Source organism: Myxine glutinosa, chromosome 2, assembly GCF_964187855.1.
Source record: "Myxine glutinosa chromosome 2, kmMyxGlut1.1, whole genome shotgun sequence".
Lineage (NCBI taxonomy): Eukaryota > Metazoa > Chordata > Myxini > Myxiniformes > Myxinidae > Myxine > Myxine glutinosa.
Window position 1 is genome coordinate 16,979,893 of NC_136262.1, and position 24,528 is coordinate 17,004,420.

Below are 24,528 nucleotides of genomic sequence, written 5' to 3' on the forward strand. Positions count from 1 at the left end.
TAAACTACCCCCTCACCCCTCCCCTCCAAGACTCCCCCTCGCCCCTCCCCTCCTAGACTCCCCCCTCACCCCTCCCCTCCAAATCTCCCCCATATCCCATCCCTTTCAAATCCCTCCCCTTGTCCCTTCCCTCCCAAAATCCCCCCTCGCCCCTCCCCTTCAAATCTCCCCACCCTCATTTCTTCTCAATTGCCCCCCTCTCACTCCCCCTCCTCAAAGCGTCCTCCCCGCTTCTTCCCCCTTCCAACTCTCACCTCCATCTCCCCCAACCTTCTGCCTCGCTCTTCCCCCTCCTCAAATAACACCTCATTGTGCCTCACCCAATCACCATCAAACCTTTTGTCTGCCCCATCCTTCCCTTTCTCCGAGCTATTCTGAAATCTCTGACACACCTTCAACAGCTCTCCCTACCTCTTCCACCTCTTCCACATCTTACCCTACCCCTCCTCCCCCCTGTTCTGTATCCGATGCTCCCCCTTCCTCTTCATTAATGGTATGGACCTCAAACATCCGGGGCCTTTGTTCAAACTTAACTGATCTCTCCATACAGGTTGCCTCTGTCAAACCAGACGTGATCTGCTTAACAGAAACGTTCCTCCTTCATGATGTCTCTGATTCCTTAGTATCTCTCCCGGGTTACTCCCTCCTCCGGTATGATAGACCTGAGCCTCGTCCTGGAGGTGGGGTTGCTATCTTTATCAAAAACTCTCTTCCTCACTCGCCCTGCACTGCACTCTCTCCACCTCACCCCCAGGAATACCTCTGGCTACGGCTACCCCTTCGCTCCCACCTCTTGTTCATATGTGTGTTGTACCGTCCACCAAACAGTGATGACTCCATCTACATCTCGCTGTCTGATAATATGGACCAACTTCTATCTACTCATCCCAACTCTCTCTTCCTCATATGTGGTGATTTCAATTGTCACCATGCCAGTTGGCTGGGTGTGGGTACCTCTCTCACCAGCCATGGATCCTCAGCAAAGGACTTCTGCGACTCACTGGGACTGACACAATCTGTCAATTTCCCGACCCGGATCTCAGTCAACGGAGCATCTCCTCTTCTGGACTTGGTTATGACTAACTTCCTTGAAAATGTCTGCTGCTCTTCTTCTGCTCCAATCGGATCATCTGATCATGTCCTTGTTAAAGTGGACATGTCTTTGACCATTCTCAGGGAGCCTGCTCAGCATCAACGAGTCTGGCATTTCAGTCAGGCCAACTGGCACGGTCTTCAAGCAGCCATCAATCATCTGGACTGGTCTCCCATCTCTACCACCTCTGACATCAACTCATCCTGGGAATTCTTCCAAAGTAAATTGCTCTCTCTCATGCACAGATTTATCCCATCTCGTCTTCAGTTGTCATACCCTTCCTCCCGTCCATGGTATACGGAATCTTGTGGTGAGGCTGTTGCCCAGAAACAACTTGCCTTTGTCTCCTGGAAAGCAAATCCAACGGAAGGAAATCTCATTTCCTTTCACAAAGCCCGAAACAAGTGTGTGTCCACCCTCAGGAGAGCCAGGAAACAATATCTCTCCGTTCCCAAGACCGAACTCTCTTATCTGTCTCCCTCTTCCAAATCCTGGTGGCGTCTGGTCAAATCTGTTTCTGGTGTTTGTTCCCCCTCCATCCCCTCCCTTACCTCAAACGGCTACACAGCTGACTCCGCACGTGAAAAAGCTGAATGCCTCAACTCTGTGTTTGCCTCTAAATCTTGTGTCCCAAACCCATCCCTCTCTGTACCCACCATACCCAGTCGTACCCAGCTGCTCCTGGACTCCGTGTCCTTTCCTCCTGACAAGGTGGAAAAGTTTCTGTTGTGGAAGTGTAACTCAGTGTAACTCATTGGTTGGAACTGGTAACGAACCAAGGTACGAGCAGGTGGTCGTAAGAATGTCAGGAATGCATCTCGCCCTGTCGAAGCTGGGAGTCCTGTTGTGTAGCTTTAGCACGGCCCCGGGCTAACACACATTCCCAAGCCTTCACTATTGACTTGGGACATCGGGATGCAAAGAGGGTGAAGGAACTCCCCAGCAGGGGGGCGAGCATGCATGACCTCGGGGCATTTGCGGAGAAGGGATTAGCACGACAAGGCCCATATAAACCAGAGCAAACTATGAGTCAGGATCACTTGCCATCAGAAGTCCTGCCCGATGGGATGAACGAGTACGGCGTTGCGGAGGAATATCGGCTGAGAAAGAGGGACTATGCGGATAAGAGTTATCTGGTCCATTGAGTTAACGGTAGTCATTAGTATTTGAAACAAGTGAACTAGCAGTTAATAAAGTTGTGATCTTTTGTAAAACCTGTTTCCGATCATTGGAGTCTTGAGTCCGAAATCACTTCCACGACAATTTGGCGAGCCAGATAGGGGTCAAATTGGACACAACATCTGAGAAGGTAAGAGTTATTCTTTGTTATTCTTGTCCAAAATATGATCTACGAACCTGCATTTAGTTCTTGTACAATGTACATACATGGTGGAGGAGGTGGTGTGGGGCTTGATTTGTCTGTGATAATGTCATTTGTCATTACCCAATCGGAAAAGGAGTGTAAACGTATTTTTGTCACGACTGTCCGAGGTAAAAAGTCACGGATGGAACGTTTTAAATGATTCTATTATTCGTGTGTTTGCGAAGATGCGTACGTTATACGCTGGGTGTTAAGAGCCTTACTCTGGCCTGCAGGCAAATCGGCTCATGAAGTGCACCATGAGGCGATTTGTTTGCCGGTTCGGTAAGGTCTGTACACGTGTACAATCGTGTACACCCGTTTTAAATAAATAAATAAATAATTTTTTTTCAGTTTTCCCGCCATGTCTAAAACTCGTTTGATCAACGTATAAATTAATGACAGACAACGCCATCTCATGCCGGTCCAGAAATATTATGAAAGATGGCGATTGGATGAAAATTGCATACCGACACTCTCTCACTGTCCCTCATTGTCCCTCATGTCCATTCCGGCTACCTGTCTCTTGCTCCCGCTCCTTCCCCCTCCCTCTAGTTCCCATTGGCGGACGTTTTGCGAGAAGTAAAGCGTTTTGCAGGAAGCTTCCAGGAAGCAAAACCAGTGCTGTTGTTTTTTTGACGAAATTTGCCAGACAGATAGCATGGGTGACACGGACGAAATGATTGGATTTTGGTGAAGACCCAGGTTCGAATCCGGCTACGAGAATTGTTTAAAGTGATTCTTCACCATCGAGAGATCGGGTGAAAAGCGATATACATTATATTTAACATGATATACTTATTAAAGTTATTATTTTAATATTATTATTATATTAAAAAAGTTATGGCTGAGTGAATGAACCTGGTGGATGAGTTGGGGAGGTGACAAGAACACGCCGATTACATTTTGGTTCAGGTCCGAATCCAGATCCGGCCTATCAGTGGGATGCAAAACATAAACTGTTCACCAAGGCGGAGATATGCTCTCTACTGAGCGTCGTTCTAGTTGTGTGTTTGTTCGTCTGGGCGATATCTTAGCCATCCTTTGAGCTAGGAAGCTGAAATTTGGGGAAATTGGTGAACAAGTGCTTTTGAAAAAAAAAAAATAATAATAATAATTCTTTATTATTTGGTTAACCAGTTTGTGTGAACCCTCAACCTCAACCTAAGTTGAAGTTGTTGCTGCAGTGTTGTTGGAACTTGTTGTTGTAACGTTTTGTGAACATTCAAATGTTGGGTTTTGCTGACGTTTCCACAACGTTGTCTCAACGTTTTTTCACATTACTTTCCTGCAACATTGAAATAATGTTATTGTAAAACGTTTCCACAACGTCGCCACAACGTTTCACTTTCGTTGTTGCAACGTTTTGCTCCAACGTTTTGGAAACATTCAAATGTTGGGTTTTACTGACGTTTCCACAACGTCGCCACAACGTTTCACTTTCGTTGTTGCAACGTTTTGCTCCAACGTTTTGGAAACATTCAAATGTTGGGTTTTGCTGACGTTTCCACAACGTCGCCACAACGTTTCACTTTCGTTGTTGCAACGTTTTGCTCCAACGTTTTGGAAACATTCAAATGTTGGGTTTTACTGACGTTTCCACAACGTCGCCACAACGTTTCACTTTCGTTGTTGCAACGTTTTGCTCCAACGTTTTGGAAACATTCAAATGTTGGGTTTTGCTGACGTTTCCACAACGTCGCTACAACGTTTCACTTTCGTTGTTGCAACGTTTTGCTCCAACGTTTTGGGAACATTCAAATGTTGAATGAATCGGATGAGAAGTCATGAGTTATTTAATTATTAGCGAGTAATGAAGTACGTATTTAATTAATTACATTTCTTATTACATTACAGTAATTACATTACAGTAATTACCTGAGGTAATTACAGTAATTACAGTTCCGGTAATTACAGTAATTACATTACATTAACTCAGGCACCTTTTGAGTAAGGAAGCTGATATTTGGACATGACACTGACCAAGTGATGTGGCTGTCAAGGATAATTTTGATTTATTGATTAATCATTTAATAAATTAACTCATTGATTTATAAATGACTTATTTAATTAAAATTCCTCAGAGACACATCTTCGGATGAAATACTTGCAGATTGGTTATGCTATGAGCCAATTGATTAAGGAAAATATTTTGTGATGGCCATATTGGAGTTCGTGGCAACTCAGTTAGTGCCACTGCACCTTTAAAATGCATCCCTGCGTTCATTTTTCAATCGATTGAGTTGAAATTTTGAACAATCAGATCTGGACTGTCGTTGTTAACGACTCTAGCACGCACCCGTCCAATCAGGATGGAGCGGTATGGTCCCCGGATCATCACTGCCCGCAGTTTTAATTAGTTTTACTTTTTCTCTTGGTCATATAATTTTTGAAGACATGCATGTCATGATATAGGAAATGTTTGTTCTGTTGAACGGAAGAAATGTTGTTTATTTGTGTGGGTGTGTATTTTTGTGTATTTTGGATATATTTTCACGGCTAATTCCAGTTAACATCCTGAAAAAAAAAAAAAAAAAATTTGCTCGTTTTCTGGCCGAGTCGAAATTGCGTTGAGTTCCTATGGCATGCGCCATTAAAAGCGCTGTGTAATGGTTGAGCTCCCTTTATTTCGTTTTGGTCATGCGGATGAGCAGACAAAGTGACGAATGCTGCGGCTGGAGCAGTAGAAGCGATGTTTCTTTTTTAATTGAAACGATGTAATTTAATTAAAAGTGGGAGGGGGCAACACCACGCATACCTCTTTTAAGGTGTGTATAAACCCTGGAATATTTCAGCAATCAATACAATGCTAAAACGATGTAAGTTAATTAAAAGTGGGAGGGGGCAACACCACGCATACCTCTTTTAAGGTGTGTATAAACCCTGGAATATTTCAGCAATCAATACAATGCTGAAACGATGTAAGTTAATTAAACGTGGGAGGGGGCAACACCACGCATACCTCTTTTAAGGTGTGTATAAACCCTGGAATATTTCAGCAATCAATACAATGCTGAAACGATGTAATTTAATTAAACGTGGGAGGGGGCAACACCACAAAGCATACCTCTTTTAAGGTGTGTATAAACCCTGGAATATTTCAGCAATCAATACGATGCTGAAATGATGTAATTTACTGTGTAAGATGGTCGACCTTGGTTTTGTTGTTTATTTTTGTGGGTGTGTATTTTTGTGTATTTTGTATATATTTTCACGGCTAATTCCAGTTAACATCCTGCAAAATTTGCTCGTTTTTCTGGCCGAGTCGAAATTGCATTGAGTTCCTATGGCATGCGCCATTGAAAGCGCTGTGTAATGGTTGAGCTCCCTTTATTTCGTTTTGGTCACGCGGATGAGCAGACAAAATGACGAATGCTGCGGCTGGAGCAGTAGAAGCGATTTATAATTGTTCAATGATTATTCGATATTGTTATGACTTATTGTCAATAGGTATACTAAGTGGTAAGGAGGTAGCCTGTTGCTATGTACAGTTTTATTATATTGTTGATTATACCACATAGCTGTGGTGATAAAGGAAATGTTCGTTTTAAAATAGATGATTATGATAGGACCATGATTATAAAATCATGATGATTATTATGAATGATATCATAGGGCTCAAATGCAGAATGCTTGCATGAACTTGGAAAAGAACTTTCAAGCCCTATGGGATAAATTGGGTATTACAAGCGATGGAGTTTCAAAATTTAGCATGATTGAAGGAATTTTTACAGTCCCATTTCAGGACTTTTACGAAAATTATATTGCCAAGAGATTTGGGTACTATTAAAAGAAAAATGATGAGATATTTTTCCCAAAGAACTTTAATATCTGCCATCCATTTTGGCGGTCTCACGAATGAAGGATGAGTTGCCTTTAGTGGTTGCAAAGAAAATTTGTGGAGACCAGGCAAAATGGAAAAATAGGTCAGATATGACCCTAGGACAAAACAGTGATTCGTCAATTGACATGAGGTATGAACCAGAGGTGACGACTGATGAGCTTCGATCTCAGTCAATAGATGGACCTGTCCTGACATCATTGGGGAAAGGGCTTATGCAAGGAGTCATCCAAAATGATTAATTTCATTTATTGATGAATATTGATAAATTAATTGAAATTGAATAATTGAATTGAACTGAATAAATTTAATTGAATAAATTTAACTGAATAAATTGAACTGAATAAATTGAATTGAATATATTGATTGTTTGATTGATGAAAATGCGGTCTCAAGAAAGAAGCTTTGATATCTTTGTGAGATATTATCAATGTGAAGACAACCTTGGAAAATTGAGCAAGGTGGTGAGTTTATATATAGATATATATGTGCGGTTACCATTGTGTGATTTCCCCTTCAACAGAGCGGACACCTGAGGATTCACCCATTTCATACTGACCCTCTGGCTCATCTGCAAATACTGATCTGTGAGATTGGATTGTGCAAAAGCCACAGGTGAGAGAGATTCTCTGGAAATCACCGTTTGAACAGGTGGAGAGATCCTTCCTGGAGGTACGAGTGAAGCTTTAGAGGAACAAGCTACAACACATCCAACGCTACTTTGATAAAAGGCAGAATGGGAAATGGAGCCTGCAAGAATACACAAGGACAACCAGAGATTCCACAAAAAGGTACTTGTACACATCATATGTACGACCGTTATGGTGCCGAAGCTATAAGGCAGGTCGAGAATTGGTATTTGTGGACAAAGGGACATGATGAGGAGTTTCCAAGAGATGGTACATTTGAGCAAAGTCGATTGGAAATATTGGAACAAAGATTGAAAGCCAGGAAGAGACAGAATCTAACGGTAGACTGGCTTGCATTCCATCTTTGGGATGGTGAATCCAGACAACGGGAACAGCAAGAATGGATAACGGATCTAGAACTTAAAATAAAAAGGATACAGGATACAGTGGAGGAGACAAATGCACAACTGCCCTCGAAATTAGGAATGAAAGTGACAGTTGTCCCATCTGATTTCCAGTTGTCTCCCCAAAAAGGACGGTACAGAGAATTTTTTCGTGTTTCAGGAGATAACGAGAGATTGCAGTGGCAAATCAGGGATGTAGAGATGCAGCCCAGCAATACAAGTGCACAGGTGCACAGACCAGGCAACGACAGAAACCGGTGTTTCAAGTGTGGACGGATGGGACATTGGAAAAGAGGATGTCCGTATACCAAAAGGAAGACAAGTTCATAGGGTAAACCAAGATCAAGGGTACCAGTGCTGACCGATACCTCAGAAAATGATTAGGCCTTCATTGCGACAAATCCCAAATGACGATTGGCCTCAACAAATTAGATTACTGGACAAACATGAATAACTGTCGATGATTCTTGGGTCTGAAAAGTTTTCGGAGCAAGAATTATTCATTTTTTCTTTTGCTTGTAAGCAAATTGATAATTAATTGATCAAATGCCGAAATTGGATCTTTTATGTTGGGCACAAAATTTTAAATTTACAAAGTTTGGAACAATTGCTTTGCAATTTTTTTGGCAAACCAAGTGACAAGAGTCACATCATGATCAGGTGGGAATTTCGGACTATTGTTCCGCACGATTGATAGGTCAGTGGTCGACTGACATACAAATGGGTGGGTAGTCAAATTTGGATAAATTATTGTGGGAACTGAAAGGGTAATGTCAATGTGACGTCATAGGGGTTTTCTAAGAATAAACTTTTTGGTCCATTTGTGTATTAGCGCTTATAAAATTGAAGGACAAATTTTGAGAAATTGAAATAAAGTTGACACCCATCCGGATCTGTAAATAAGGGTTCCAACACAAACAAATACGCATAATGCATGTGTGTGTGGGTATTTGGTGTGTCAGTGTTTTTGTTTTTGTGTATCAATCTTACAAGATTGTTGACACCGACAGTGTGCCTTGTCTGAAAATAGATAGTTCCATGGGGATGGGATCGCATATCGAGAGAATTCGTAAAATAAAAATAGAAATATAATTTGATTATGAAAATTATCACTTTTGTCAAGGGAGATGGAGAATAAAGATTTGATTTGCTGAGTTATGAGCAGCTATTCATTAATAGTAAAAATTGGAAGTAATCTTGGGATTCCATTGTGATAGAATTTATATGAGAATCAAAGCTATTTATGGATATGAGCTTCATAAAAAATGTTGGAGTACAAAATTAGCCAAATTTTGGAGAGGTCTTACACTGACTTCCCAGAGTACTCTGCTCACGGATTTTATATATATATAAACTTGAATTTTATCAGAATATAAATTGGGCTGTATGTATGGATGTGTATAAGGCATAGATGATATGGGAAAATAGTAAAGGAAATTTTGCTGGTTTGAACTATTGTGAGTTTTGAGTTCTGGAGTTCAAACAAAGTCACTGGTTAACAGATGAGAATGGATAGTAAATAAATTCTTCGATGCTGGGTAAATTAAGTACGATATTACTAAGACTTATGAGAGCTATTGTTCTTCCTTACAGCAGTGCGAAATTATTGGGAAAAAAATATATATATATATATATTAGATCCAACATAATGAATCTATAAATGAATGTCAGAGGGATAATATCCTCAATTTGTACTAATTATTTGATTGTGGGTAAAGGAATTAATTTATCATAGTGGATTGTTAACAGCAGCCTGAAAATGTCCTGAGAGTGCATCCATGTAATCGGAAATCCCAGATTTGTTTTTACAAACAACATTTTGGTAGAGGTCTTGTGTGGACGAGCACTTCCTTGGTAGATAAAAAACGGTACTGCATGCTGGCAGCCACTTTTGCGGCCAGTTAGGCCAAACAAATTGAGAGGAAATTGTAGTTAAATACGTAAGTTACACATGGCTATTTGTAAAAAGGAAATTTGTTGAGATGGGAAACATTTTTCGAAGGTTTATTAAAGTGTTATAATATGACATGTGGCAAGGCAAACTATTGGATGGGAAAATTAGATCTGGTTATAGAATAAATATATTGACCCCTTGAAGTTAATTCTTCGAATCATTGTTTCACTGGCATTTTTTGTTCACATTGGAAATAGTTTGGTAGAACTTTGGTTAAAACCTTTGGTTGCGGTATTTTGGAACAAATTGATAAACCATAGGAGATTGATAAGAATAGGAACAAATATGGACCCAAAATAGAAAGTTGGATTCATGCCTCTCATTGCAAGCAAGCACATGGGGCTAAGATGGACGATCCCACAGAAAATGAGGCTGCACCTAGCAGCCCAGCAGAACATTCAGTGGCGGATAAATGATAATCGTGATTTACATTCATTTGAATTACATTTTAACACCCCTTGCATTGATAAACATTACATTTTCAACATTTAATATTCCTACTTGAATTAGGGAAGATAGTGACATTTATTTGCCTACATGACATACCATTATCTACTGATATTAGCGCAACATGAGGGATAATGTATCACAACTACACTCAGGATTAGGGGATTTAGTTCGACCCCGGGAGATAGGGGGATCAGGGTAAGACAAATAATCTGATTTATGTTACATATTAAGGGATTTTCTTTATTTACCTTTTAGGAAGCTTGTTAGTTTGGTATATAATGTTGAATGTCGTCGACATATAATTATGTCATAGGTATGAATATATACAAGGAGTAGCAGACTTGTTTGTGGGTTTAGTAGTTATATTGGCAATTGTTTTAGTGGTGGCTTGCTTGAAAGCCTTAGTGACGGTGTGTTTGAATAAGGTAACCAACAACACGATGATAACGCATGAAGTGACAAATGAGGAAAGAAATGTGGAACCACAAGAGGAAGACTTTTATGGCGAAATAAATACTGAGATTAAAAGATTAAATCAAGTGATGTTGCAAATGAATACAGTAGAATTAAGATAATGACATAACGAAATGTTTTGTGTTGTGTCAATTACAAGATCAGTGAACTCATATCACCACAAGTGACACACTGTTAGTAAAAAAAAAAAAAGAAAAAAAAAAAAAAGAAGGAAAAGGAAAAGTGGGGAGGAATTATGGTAATAATACATTATGCTTAATTTGTTGGTTTGGGAAAATTTTTGGTGGGAATTAGATATTCCTGTTTGTGATTGTAATCATATACAATTAATTTTCTTAGAGTAGTGCTAAAATACCTGCACGAGTTAATTTTGAACTATATTAACCTGAAAGCAATTGTGGATGCTATTCTTAGTTTAGTAGTCAAATACATACCTGATTGAATATTACTTGTGTGACGCATATAAATGAATATAACTTTTTGAATGTTGTAAGGGAAAACAACAAATTGTTGAATGTGAAACTGTCGGAAGATATACATAATTATGCTGATTTCATGGTAAGATGTACCCTATCTGATTCAGTGTGTGTGGAAAGCAGATTCAGATGTGACTGAGCATAAGGATAAGACGAGATCACATTTGAAGGGGGTGCTAACGGAATTGGGAAGAAGTTCGAGAAAGAAAATTTGTGGCTAAAAAATGAAGTTAATCGTGGCATACACCCTCTTTCTCAAAGAATGATGAAGACATTCTCCCGTGTAACTTGGAGATGGATGCTTACCTTCACCAAGGAAATTTATGTGACCATTTGCCTGGATCACACTGCAACATATGAAAGAAAGGCGATCACTTACTCTTGTTCGAAGGCTTCGAACATTCATCACATCAGAAGTTGCAGGACAACGACATTTTACCTGCAACCTATGTGAAATGCGGGGACATATGTTATTACTTCACCAACGTCCGGGGAACCAGCATGTAGCTGCAAAAAACGGCTGTGCCCTTGTCACAACAGCTGTGCACGATTCTGCTGGTTGCTCCTGGTATGGACCATGAATGACCTGAACACCATGGTCCCAACATCATTGTGGATGCATCCGGCATCCCTGTTCCACATCTTGCTGGCCAATCAACATTACACCAACACTTGCTGCCCACTCATAATGAGGGAGGAGGCAAGTCGACTACAACTGGGCGAAGGCCTTGTTCAAGGAATCATTATGGTTCACAGCAAGAGTGGCAAGAATGCTACATGGAGAGCAGAGTCAGTCTATGACTCCGCACCGTTACCACAACAGCGAAATCCTACACGAAGTAGTGCAGGTGTTTATAAAGACAGAAGAAAATGTTTCATACCTGAATTCAAACACAAGTGATCAGCCCTTCCTTTCAAACAAAGAATCAACATTTGTTTGGAGGGAAACGTTTTTGCCAGATGTTGCAGATGCTTTAAAAACTTGAAAATGGTGAAGCAAAATTGTTGTATCTTGGTGATGGTGAAGTGTTGTTTTGCAAAGATATTTGTGATGCAAATGAAATAGATTGAATTAACAATATGGAAGGAGTCAATGACCAACGAAATGTTTTGTGATCAGATTCTTGCAGGATGACGGTGTATGCCTAAGGAAATTGTATTGATGTTTACTTGTAGTGATTGATTGAGTACTAGTATTGATGTTTACTTGTAGTGATTGATTGAGTACTTGTATTGATGTTTACTTGTAGTGATTAATTGAGTACTAGTATTGATGTTTACTTGTAGTGATTGATTGAGTACTTGTATTAATGTTTACTTGTAGTGATTGATTGTTTACTTATATTGATGTTTAGATTAATGGTTAATATAAACAAAAACAAAAAGATGAGGGAATTGTGGAAGTGTAACTCAGTGTAACTCATTGGTTGGAACTGGTAACGAACCAAGGTACGAGCAGGTGGTCGTAAGAATGTCAGGAATGCATCTCGCCCTGTCGAAGCTGGGAGTCCTGTTGTGTAGCTTTAGCACGGCCCCGGGCTAACACACATTCCCAAGCCTTCACTATTGACTTGGGACATCGGGATGCAAAGAGGGTGAAGGAACTCCCCAGCAGGGGGGCGAGCATGCATGACCTCGGGGCATTTGCGGAGAAGGGATTAGCGCGACAAGGCCCATATAAACCAGAGCAAACTATGAGTCAGGATCACTTGCCATCAGAAGTCCTGCCCGATGGGATGAACGAGTACGGCGTTGCGGAGGAATATCGGCTGAGAAAGAGGGACTATGCGGATAAGAGTTATCTGGTCCATTGAGTTAACGGTAGTCATTAGTATTTGAAACAAGTGAACTAGCAGTTAATAAAGTTGTGATCTTTTGTAAAACCTGTTTCCGATCATTGGAGTCTTGAGTCCGAAATCACTTCCAGGACACTGTCAACCCTCGACTCTGATTCTGCAACTGGACCTGACGGCATCAGCCCACGGGTCCTAAAATCATGTTCTTCCGCTCTTTCACTCCCTCTCTCTGTTCTCTTCACCCTCTCTTTTGCTCAAGGTCAACTGCCATCTGCTTGGAAATCAGCCAACATCACGGCTTTGCACAAAAAAGGTGCAAAAACAGATCCTAGCAACTACAGACCAATCAGCCTTCTCCCAATTATCAGCAAAGTCATGGAATCCATCATTGCTTCGGATATGAAATCTTTCCTCTTCTCCAATGGCTTGATCTCTGATCATCAATTTGGTTTCAGACCAGGTCACTCTACTCTGGACATGCTGCTTCTGCTGTCTCAACAAGGGATGGAGGTCCTCAATGCCAAACAGGAAATTAGAGCTGTCTCCCTCGACATATCACGTGCCTTAGATACGGTCTGGCACCCCGCTCTGCTCACCAAACTATCCTCCTTTGGTATCCATGGAAATCTCCACGCATGGCTGGCGGACGTCCTCTCTAGTCGTCGTCAACGTGTGGCCCTGAATGGGTTTCTCTCATCTCCTCTTCCTGTTCAGGCTGGAGTTCCCCAAGGCAGTGTTCTGGGCCCTGTGCTTTTTCTGGTCTTCATCAATGATCTCTCTGACTCTCTTGAAAATCCTCTCTATCTCTTTGCTGATGACTCCACTCTCTGCCGCTCCATTCCTCATCCCTCAGATCGGCAGCCTGCAGCCTCCTCACTCTCTGCAGACCTGGACAAAATCACAGACTGGGAAAACAAGTGGAACATGTCTTTCAATCCTGACAAATCTCACACTCTTACGATGTCTCTCCGAAAGGACCGACTGGACAACCCTCCCATCTACTTTCTGAATAATCCTCTCCAAGAAGTTCTGTCACTCAAGCTTTTGGGTCTCACTATCTGCCATGATCTTTCCTGGGAAAACCACATTTCCAAGCTGGCCTCCAAAGCCAGTCGCCGACTGGGCATCCTCCATCGTGCGAAGCCCTTCCTTGGCACACCTGAGCTCCTCACCACATACAAGGCTTTCATCCACAGCTCAATGGAGTACTGCTCTCCCCTCTGGGCTGGTGCTCCTGCCTCACACCTAGCTCGTCTTCACGCTGTTGAAACCAAAGCATTCAGAATCATTGGAATCTCCCGCGATAACGCTATCTCCGAGGGCCTTTCACTTAATCACCGCAGCAGGTTGGTGGTCTTTCCGTCTTCTACCGACTCCTCTGCCTTGCTCCCCCAGCTCTCTCTGGGCTCTGTCCCCCAAATATTCCTGCAGGTCGCACAAGATCTGCCTGCAACCCTCTTATGGTTAAACTGCCAAAATCAAGACTCTCTGCTCACCTTCACTCCTTCATTCCTCTTTTCTCCCGCCTCTGGAACAAACTCCCTCACTCTCTTCAATCCCACTCCTCCCTCCAGGTCTTTAAAACGGCTGTTCACCACCATCTCTTATCTTCCCCAATCCAAAACCTTGATCTTTTCTACCCCCGCTAATTTCACCCCAAATCCACTTTTTTGAGCTGACTTTTGACTTCTTTCCTGGAAGTCCTTGGTGTCCTTGCGTTTTATACCTATCCTGCCTCCCCCCAGGCCCTCTCCCTCCAAAAACATCTCCCGATGTCCCTGCTCTCAAATGTGTTTGTGTGCTTCCTCCCCTTCTCTCCCCATCTTGTCGACCGCTCCCCTTTTTATATACTTTGTTTGCTTGTTTGTTTGATTTGTTTGTTTGATAAATGTTAGCTCTTTCACGAGCCTCGACTCTGTATACAAAAATTTTTTTTTAAAAATCCACCCTGCAGAATCCTAAAATTTATCAATTGGCCTACCAAATTCCACCAAATTTCACTTTTGTCCCACTGTACTGGCAGGTATATGGATCCGCATCCAACGGTGAACTGTACTAAACTACTACATTTGGCCACGACTGCTCTGACCTCTTCCATGCAAGGGTCATCGGGACAAGGTGAGCAGTCAAAAAGCCAACATGGCCCACGAGCATCCATAAGGGTGCAAACCACCATCCATCCTTCGGCCCCCCCTGCGAGGAACACGGCTGCACCAGCGCCAGCTGGCCAATGTGGTGAGCACCTGCTGCCAACAAACACCACCATACCCACAACCTCAGCCCTCGTGGGAGACGGTCAGTGCGTGGCATCCACCCTCATGTCACCGACGCCGCCCTCATCCCCCAGTCCACACAAATGCAGCCCCCAGTGCCCACCCACACTTGACCACACCAAGGTCCAGTCGACAGCCATGCTCCACCAGGAGACTCCTCCAGAAGACATGGCCCACACACCTCGGACACCCATAGCACCACGTTGACACCCAGGCTACCCAACTCCATCCCCATAATCCCGCGTCCAAATATTGGCGATATCGCCCCCACAACCAGTTGAAGGCTGTGTCCTGCTGACCTATCAATTTTATCCCAGCCTCAAACACTTTGGTCTAAACACACCTGGATCAATAATGGTGCCACTGTGCAGTGTCCACAATTTCTCTTCACGAAATCCACCCTTAAATTTGCATATAACTCTGAGATTGCCCTTGCCAAATATTTTTCACATGACACTAGTCTCACCAAAGAAGGGTGCTTCTCCATACACATGCCAGCTGAGCATGGCCCATATGGTTGGCTCATTACAAATTCCCATTCACATTCCATGGCTCTCTTCCCAAGCCGAGAGTCCACAAATCACAGCGAAACATCTGTGGAAGATCATTCTCACACCATCATGTTCCACAGATGCCCCAATGGTTGTCCGGCAGGCTATACTCCATCCCTGTCCATGTGGATGAACCCACGTCCATAGACCAGCACAGCATGGCAGGTCACCACATGCTGGCTGTCCCAGAGTGTCAGGGAGAGTGTGTCAGGCCGCATGCCTGGGCGGTTACCACATTAGGCCCATGTTGGCCGTCCACGATGCCACCACCAAAGCGCGACCCACTACACCTCCCCCGAGTGGTCCTCAATATATGCCATCCCAGGCTTGAGAAACAACCTCGGACCCCCTGGAGGTCTTAACCCCCACCAGGGTCCTGTGACCCTGCCGGCCCGAGCCACACGCTCAGGCGGCGCCCCGATGGACAAGGGACACCACACTCCACCAGACCCCCCGTGGGGCTCAGGTCATACCACGACACCCATGGCTGGATCCCACGTCCAAATCTCGCCAGCACAGCCCTCCAGCTGGCTGGCATAACAAAATTTTTGAAAGGGGCAACTTTTCCCTGAGGCCATTCCCAATGACCTCTCTTGGTCCACATTCCGCAGCCCGGGACCAACTCCTTCCATGGCTGTTCCAAATCAAATTACCATTTAAATCTAAATTTATTTTTCCTTTAAAAAAAAATTTCTCCTCAGTGCCAAACCGCAGCTGCAGGTAACAACCCCTCCATCAGGTTGTTCTGCCTCTCCCTGGAGCTGTTCCACATTCCCTACTGGGCACAAATTTTCCGAGGCTCTGTCTCCCGATCCTCCAAGGTCCAAATCCAGCTCGGAGCCAACACACTCCCCCTGCTGGGTATGCAATTTCGGAACCTCTTGTACCCAATCGTTTTGCATGGTGTGGGTCCCCTCGGTCACCTCAACCACCTCCTTGGACCGACTCACCTCATCCCCCAAACTCCTTTGGGACTGGTCAACCTTTACCTCGCTGGTATTGTCTCAGGTCTCCAGCCGCTGGATCAAATAATTTACATTCCCATCAATCATTCACGGCCCCCACAGGCCTCCATCATTACACACCCAGTCCGGTTCTGTTACACTGACCCCCAATACCTCTACCCCCTCTTGCAATGCACAACTGCCCTTGTGCTGCACCATTCCAAATTCATCCCCCTGTTGAGGTGTTGTAACATCCACCCGACCCCAATAGCCCTCCAGGCCTCCCTGTGGGAAACATTCCCCATTAAAATTTTCACATTCCCCATTTCCTTTCCTAACTTCCCCATCTACCTGTGGACACTCCCAATCTACCTGTGGACACTCCCCATCCACCTCCAAATTTCCTTCCCCATTTAATTCACATTCTGCTGCAATACCCTGCTCAGTGTCGGATAAAGCCTCGGCTGGCCCTAAGGCACATTTTGAAATTTTAGAGAATGGCCTGAACAATTTAAATTAGATCTCGGGCTCATGGAAATGGACCCCAGACAAAAGATGCACTGATTCATGAACAAAATATTTAATACAAAAAGAGACAAATATTTAATGTGAAAGAAACTACTTTCAAACTAGTTTAGTCTATACAATTTGCAGTGTATGAATATATGCATGACAAAACACGCACAGATTTGGCACTTTGCTTTACAGTTTACTAGACCTTAGATTGTAACCTTGCGCGCATTTACAACTGCAAACTCTTCAATTACGGAACTGAAGTCCAGTTCTCGGAGCAAATCACTTTCAATGCACAAAAGGGCCAACGCACCAAGACGCTGTTGATGCATGGTAGAACGCTTCACATCTTTGATTCTCTTTAGCTGCGAAAATGAGCGTTCTCCTGAGCAATTGGTGGCCATCAGTGCTAAGTATATTCGGAGAGCCACTGCAGTGTTTGGAAACCTTTTATTATAAAATACAAACCACATTAAACACTATACAGTGATGTAGCGCACCTTGAAAATATTTGCGAAAATTGAGATACATATATTACCCTGGCAGGGACAGAAATTAGAAATAATTTATTTAAAATAATAAAAATTGACGAAAACTGCTTGTCCATTTTTGTGGCCCGAATTTTTGGCTGGCCCGAAGGCACATGCCTTGTCTGCCTAATGGTTAATCCGGCACTGACCCTGCTCCTGTGCCCCATCGGCACATTATTTCGTTCTTCCATCAATTCTTCATTCGTCCGGGCATCCATTTTGTTAATCATTTGCTTCATGTCTCCCTTCAATTCCTGGTGTTGGCTTAATGGTTACAGCCTGGTGTTGGCTTAGTGGTTAGGGTGCTGGCTTGGGATCCTAGGATCCTGGGTTCGAATCCCGGTCGATCGCTAATTTAACACCAGATGACTCAGCCTGTCATCCTTCTGAGGTCGGCAAATTGAGTACCAGCTTGCTGGGATGAATGATCCCGGTGTGTACCCCGGCTTAGAATAGGTACACCGTATCCCTGCGCATCGTAAGAGGCGACTCAGGGTTGGCGTCAGGAAGGGCATCCGGCCATAAAAACATTGCCTCAAACAGGGAACCATGATTGTCATGGGGCCCACAAGGCTAACCCTCGCTATAGTGGGGAAAATGGCCTTAAAACGCTCATTCATATTTATTCATGTCTCCCTTCAATTCATTCCTTTGGGTATCCATTTTACTGAAGTTCCCCACTGAACCCTGGTGTTGGGCTAGCGGCTAGGGTGTCAGCTTAGGATCCTAGGATCCTGGGTTCGTAACCCGGTCGATCGCTGAATTAACGCCAGTGGGGTTGACTCAGCCTGTCATCCTTCCGAGGTCGGCTAATTGAGTACCAGTTCACTGGTAATTCCCTGCTTGTCGTTAAAGGCGGCAAAAAGGGTTGGCGTCAGGAAGGGCATCCGGCCGTAAAACATTGCTTCAAAAAGGGGACCGAAAAACAACTACCACGGTTCCCGAAAAAGGCCAACCCCCGCTTGCGGGGAAAAATGGCCTCTAAAGGTGGTTTTTATTTATTTAACCATTTTACTATTAATTTCTCCCATCTCTCCTTTTAGTTCATTTTTCATTTCTCCCATCTCATTCCTCATTCCCTCCATCTTTCCTTTTCTTCCAAATCAAACTGCTCTCTCTCATGCACAGATTTATCCCATCTCGTCTTCAGTTGTCTTACCCTTCCTCCCATCCATGGTACTCTGAATCTTGTGGTGAGGCAGTTGCCCTGAAACAACTTGCCTTTGCGTCTTGGAAGGCAAATCCAACTAAAGGCAATCTCAGTTCCTTCCACCAAGCTCGAAACAAGTGTGTTTCTACCCTCAGGAGTGCCAGGAAGCACTATCTCTCCACACTCAAGATTGAACTCTCAAACCTGTCTCCTTCCTCCAAATCCTGGTGGTGCCTGGACAAATCTGTTTCTGGTGTTTGTTCCCCCTCCATCCCCTCCCTTACCTCAAATGGCTACACAGTTGACACCGCACGTGACAAAGCCGAATGCCTCAACTCTGTGTTTGCCTCAGAATCTTGTGTCCCAAACCCATCTCTCTCTGTTCCCACCTTTCCCAGTCGAACCCAACTGCTCCTGGACTCTGTGTCCTTCTCTCCTGACAAGGTGGAGAAGTTTTTATCAAACCTCGACTCTGATTCTGCAACTGGACCAGATGGCATCAGCCCACGGGTCCTAAAATCCTGCTCTTCCGCTCTATCTCACCCTCTCTCTGTTCTTTTCACGCTCTCTTTTGCTCAAGGTCATCTGCCAGCATCTTGTAAATCAGCAAACATTACAGCTTTACACAAAAAAGGTGCAAAAACAGATCCTTGCAACTACAGACCAATCAGCCTGATCCCAATTATCAGCAAAGTCATGGAATCCATCATTGCTTCAGATATCAAATCCTTCCTCTTCTCCAATGGCTTGATCTCTGATCATCAATTTGGATTCAGACCAGGTCATTCTACTCTGGACATGTTGCTTCTGCTGTCTCAACAATGGATGGAGGTCCTCAATGCCAAACAGGAAATCAGAGCTGTCTCACTTGACATATCACGTGCCTTCGATACGGTCTGGCACCCAGCTCTGCTCACCAAACTCACCTCCTATGGTATTCATGGAAATCTCCACTCATGGCTTGCGGACTCCCTCTCTGGTCGTAGGCAACGTGTAGCCCTGAATGGATTTCTCTCATCTCCCCTTCTGTTCTGGCTGGAGTTCCCCATGGTAGTGTTCTGGGCTCTGTGCTATTTCTGGTCTTCATCAATGATCTCTCCGACTCTCTGGAAAATCCTCTCTATCTCTTTGCTGATGACTCCACTAGTTGCCGCTCCATTCCTCATCCCTCAGATCGGCAGTCTGCAGCCTCCTCACTCTCTGCAGACCTGGACAAAATCACAGACTGGTCAAACAAGTGGACCATGTCTTTCAATCCTGACAAATCCCACGCTCTTACAATGTCTCTCCGAAAGGACTGACTGGAAAAACCCTCCCATCTACTTTCTCAACAATCCTCTCCAAGAAGTTCTGTCGCTCAAGCTTTTGGGTCTCACTATCTGCCATGATCTTTCTTGGGAAAACCACATTTCCAAGCTGGCCTCCAAAGCCATTCGCCGACTGGGCATACTCCGTCGTGCGAAGTCCTTCCTTGGCACACCTGAGCTCCTCACCACATACAAGGCTTTCATCCGCAGCTCAATGGAATACTGTTCCCCCCTCTGGGCTGGTGCTCCTGCCTCACACCTAGCTCGGCTTCACGCTGTTGAGGCCAAAGCTTTCAGAATCATTGGAATCTCCTGCGATGAAGTCAACTCCGTGGGCCTTTCACTCACTCACCGCAGGTAGGTTGGTGGTCTTTCTGTCTTCTACCGACTCCTCTCCGGCCTTGCTCCCCCAGCTCTCTCTCTGTGCTCTGTCCCCCCAATATTCCTTCAGGTCGCACAACATCTGCCTGCAACCCTCTTATGGTTAAACTGCAAAAATCTAGGCTCTCTGCTCACCTTCACTCTTTCATTCCCCTTTTCTCCCGCCTCTGGAACAAACTCCCCCACTCCCTTCAATCCCACTCCTCCCTCCTGGTCTTTAAAACAGCTGTTCACCACCATCTCTTATCTTCCCCCATCCAAAACCTTGATCTTTTCTACCCCCGGTAATTCAGCCCAGAGTCCTTGCAGTGTTCATATGTTTAATACCTCTCCCACCTCCCCCCAATTCCTCCCGATGTCCCTGCTCTCAAATGTTGTGTCTGTGTCCTTCCCCCTCTCTTCCCATCTTGTCTGCCGCTCCCCTTGTTTTTTGTGTTTTGTGTGTCGGTTCGACTTTTTGTGTGATTCATGTTAGCTCTTTCACGAGCCTCGATGTTGTATCCAAAAAAAAAAACAAAAAAAAAACGATCACTCATTGTGTCCATTTTATTACCCTGAGCATTCATTTCATTTTCCAATCCCTCATTCTGAGCGTCCATTAATTCCTTCATAAATTTCATCAAGGCATGGTCGGGTATCGCAGCCGACCCAACGGCGAGGGAACCTCCATTACTATGCTCCCTCCCCCCATCTACCTCCAACCCACTTCCAAGGCTATCCGCACCTTCCACTCATATCATGTACCTCTTCCATCCGTGGAGAAGAGGTGGCTTTCCTGCACGCATTTTACCTCAGGAACCGATTTAAATTTAATGACGCCCTGTTCGCATCTCGCTCACCAATTGACTATTACAATTTTAATCGTCTCCGACTGTGAAAAAATTAGGTCTGAATGCCGAGCGCAATGTGTGCACGACTGTGTCGATCGCAGCCGCGGACAAAAAAATTTGTCCGTCGGGCCCGTATTCCACTTCTGACACCAGTTGTCGTGCGAATGCCCTGGGGTAATACCGTGGGATCGCGGATGGCCAAACGGGCTTTAACTCCGAGGCGACGATCAATTGCGGATTTGACTGCAAGCACAGGAGGAAGAAGGAAGAGGAAGAAGCGGCGAGCTCTTACCTGTAGCGATCTCACCCGCAGCTCTGATCCTGTAGGAAATGAACTCAACCCGAGACAGTGTGAAATGTACAAACAGAAAGAATATTTATTACGGAACTCGAAAACAATGAAACGCGCCGACAAATAACTATGGTTCCTAATCTGGGATCCCGCACACCTCACTTCAACAACAGCACAGGAGAAGGAATTAAATCAAAGAATCGTCGTGTTGTGTTCTGTGGTGCGTCTTATCTGTCTGGTTGTATGATGTGGGTCAGGTTCCGTCCGGCTCCGATGTTGGCACGAAGCAGGCCTCCGTCCACCTCATTCACGCTTTGCTAGGCCCCAAGCCACCCGCTCACCCCGGTCTCGTCTGCTCAGTGGCACGCCTCGCTCGCCCGCTCGTCGGTCGCACGCGAGGTCCCGTTTGCTCGTAGCACCAAGCCTCGCTCATATTCTCGCACAAGGAGAGGATGATCGTCGGCGCCCCACCGTCTCTCCAACATCCACCACGCGAAAGTCCAAATGGGAACGAGATGCAAGGTTAGAAGGGAGGTCCAAACGGGAAGGAAGCCAAAACGAGAGGGTCAGCGCAAGGGGACGTTCCAACGCAAGAGGGTAAAGGGAAGAGAGAAAATTCCGGGGAGCGAGCGGTTTTACTCGCCATCACGTGACGTCAGCCCTCCTCTCCTCCAACCAGCACGGTGCCCCACGACTTCTCAAATCTTCTCATCGCGTTGGTGTCCTGTCATTAGCCAAGCACTTTTTGCCGTTCGTGTCATGCCATCCGTCGGTGGCCAATCAGTCTCCCGCTTCCTTCTACCTTCCTTCCCCAAATCAGTGGCCAGCTTCTTTCCCCCCTGATGTGACCTTCCCACCAACCCTTTTTGACCAATCACACGCGAAGTGGGCGTGGCCTCAGCCTGCCTGTACGATGTCTGCCTGCCATGGTGGCTTACTACGTGGCTGCTGCCTGTTGGCTCTTCCAAAGTCATTGTGGTGGCGGGGGAATTATTTAATGTGTGGTGTGCCAATGGGTCTATCTCATGTCTATGGGATGTATTGCCATAAGGGACACTGGGTTGCTCACAGAGGGAATGACACACAAGGGAATTTTACCCATAATCCCTGTACTAATTAGCATGCCCCGCCCCCTCATGGCGGGGACACAGATACGCACTTATTCCGACATACGGCTAAACACAGAACTTATTACATCAAGATTCCCTGTCACGACAGTCGAGCACCTACCTAAGCAGATCTACCTGGATCTAGATATTCCTCTACCCTAATTTCATAACAATATTTTACTTCCGGATAATAATGATGAATGAAATAAGAACAACGAAATATATGACGGCATCATTGTTGACGTTTTTGTGACGACTGTCATCAAACGGAAGAGTTATATATCTTAACGGAAAAGAAAAAGCAAATTGTTAATATATGTCGACATGTTGCTGTTTGCGTCATGTTGGGCGGTGTATGATACATTGTCCGGCGATTTTTTTTTATCTCGGCATTTTCCCGTGTGTGCATTTATTTTTTCAATTACTGCTGAAACCAAGTCTACAACCATCGATAAAAATGAAATAAGATGGTGAATTCGAGGTAAAATTGTGAGGGTGACTCAATGAATGGGCTTTATTTTACAGGCCTTCGAAAATGCATTTCGTTCCATAAACGGAAAATTTCATTGGATTGTCTTCCCGTTTTTTTTCAACCGAGTCTAAAACTATGTTGGCGACTGTGAAAAAGGAAATGATATATCGAATTAGAGTTGAAATAAAACTGTGAGAGAGAGCAAGACACAGCGGGCCTAACAAAAGTGCCTCAAAGCTATGTGTTAATAAAATGGTGGATATTTGATTATGAAGCCTCTCCCAGAATAGGTGGAGCTACTCTCGAAATGGAGTAAGCCACATCCCCGGACAGACAGACAGAATCACCTATGGCTATTATAATATAGATACATTCGGAATGATATAATATAATATTCGTTGACAGCAGGAATGACCACATTCAACTCGAGGTCCTATTTCTTTGTGTGACAGATGTTCACCTCTCCTTATAATAACTGATAGATTAAGAAAGTGTCGATCTGTGAACCACCAACTTTCCTTCAAGCTTTCGTTGAAAAATCTCATAATGACATTGATGAGACAACCACAAGATTCTGCTCCTCATAATCAAATAATTCAAACATTATTCTGCTCATTATTCAAACAATTAGTAATACATGATGTGTTATTTTAAAAATAAATACCACACATGGTAAATTTCCAGTGCAATGTTAATTAGTAAAGTCATTCTCATCTTATTTACAAGAAGTGCCACCACTTGGCTGTTTCCTATCAAGGGAATTTATCTTGAATATTCGTAACTATCTTCATGTTCCCAACACTTGAGTATATAAAGCACAACAACGAGGCTTGTAGTGATGCGGACGTGAGATGAAGACATTGGTGTCGCTTCAGTCAGGACATCAACCAAACTAAGGTAAAGGGATGAGTTAATAAATCATAACAGGTGTATAACTACTGATGTACCATTTGAGGAGCAGTTAAATAAAGGCAAAAAAAATAAAGGAGAAAACAATTTCACGTTCTCAGTTAAAGTTGGTTTTTTTTGGAACCAAAATGGATTTTTTGTACTTTTTGTCTAAACTCAAAAAAATAAAATCGAAATAAATTATTAAATAATTTAACTTGTTCGATACACGGTAAATATATTCGTGAATTCAATTAAACTGATGTATAAAACGTACACTCCCAGGTGCGAACAAGACCTCACTCTAAACCAGGAGCGTGTGGGTTTGGTGTTGCTGGTGGAGAAAGTTTAACATTTGTATTCACATCGGCACATAAAACGTTGGCCGATTATTGTTCCCTCTAAACCCGTTGGGTGGCGCACGGTGTGAGAACACCAGGTTCAAATCCCACATGTTTTTGTCCATTGTCCATTCGTCTCCTTGTAGTTCATGCAGAAGTACACTTTTGTTTTCTAATTTTACATCAGACTCGCACACCATCAACGTTACAATATGAAGTAAAATCTAAAAAGTAGAATAATACTGAACTATGGTCAAAAAATGAGAGCTATTGGCTGCAGCGATCAAATTGAGTGAAAGCCCGGATTCTCATTCTCACTGCTTGTTCTCGTTCTCTCGCTCTCTCGCTCTCTCTCTCTCTCTCGCCCCTCTCTCTCTCTCTCTCTCGCTCTCTCTCTCTCGCTCTCTCTCTCTCGCGCTCTCGCTCTCTCGCTCTCTCTCTCTCTCGCTCTCTCGCTCTCTCTCTCTCGC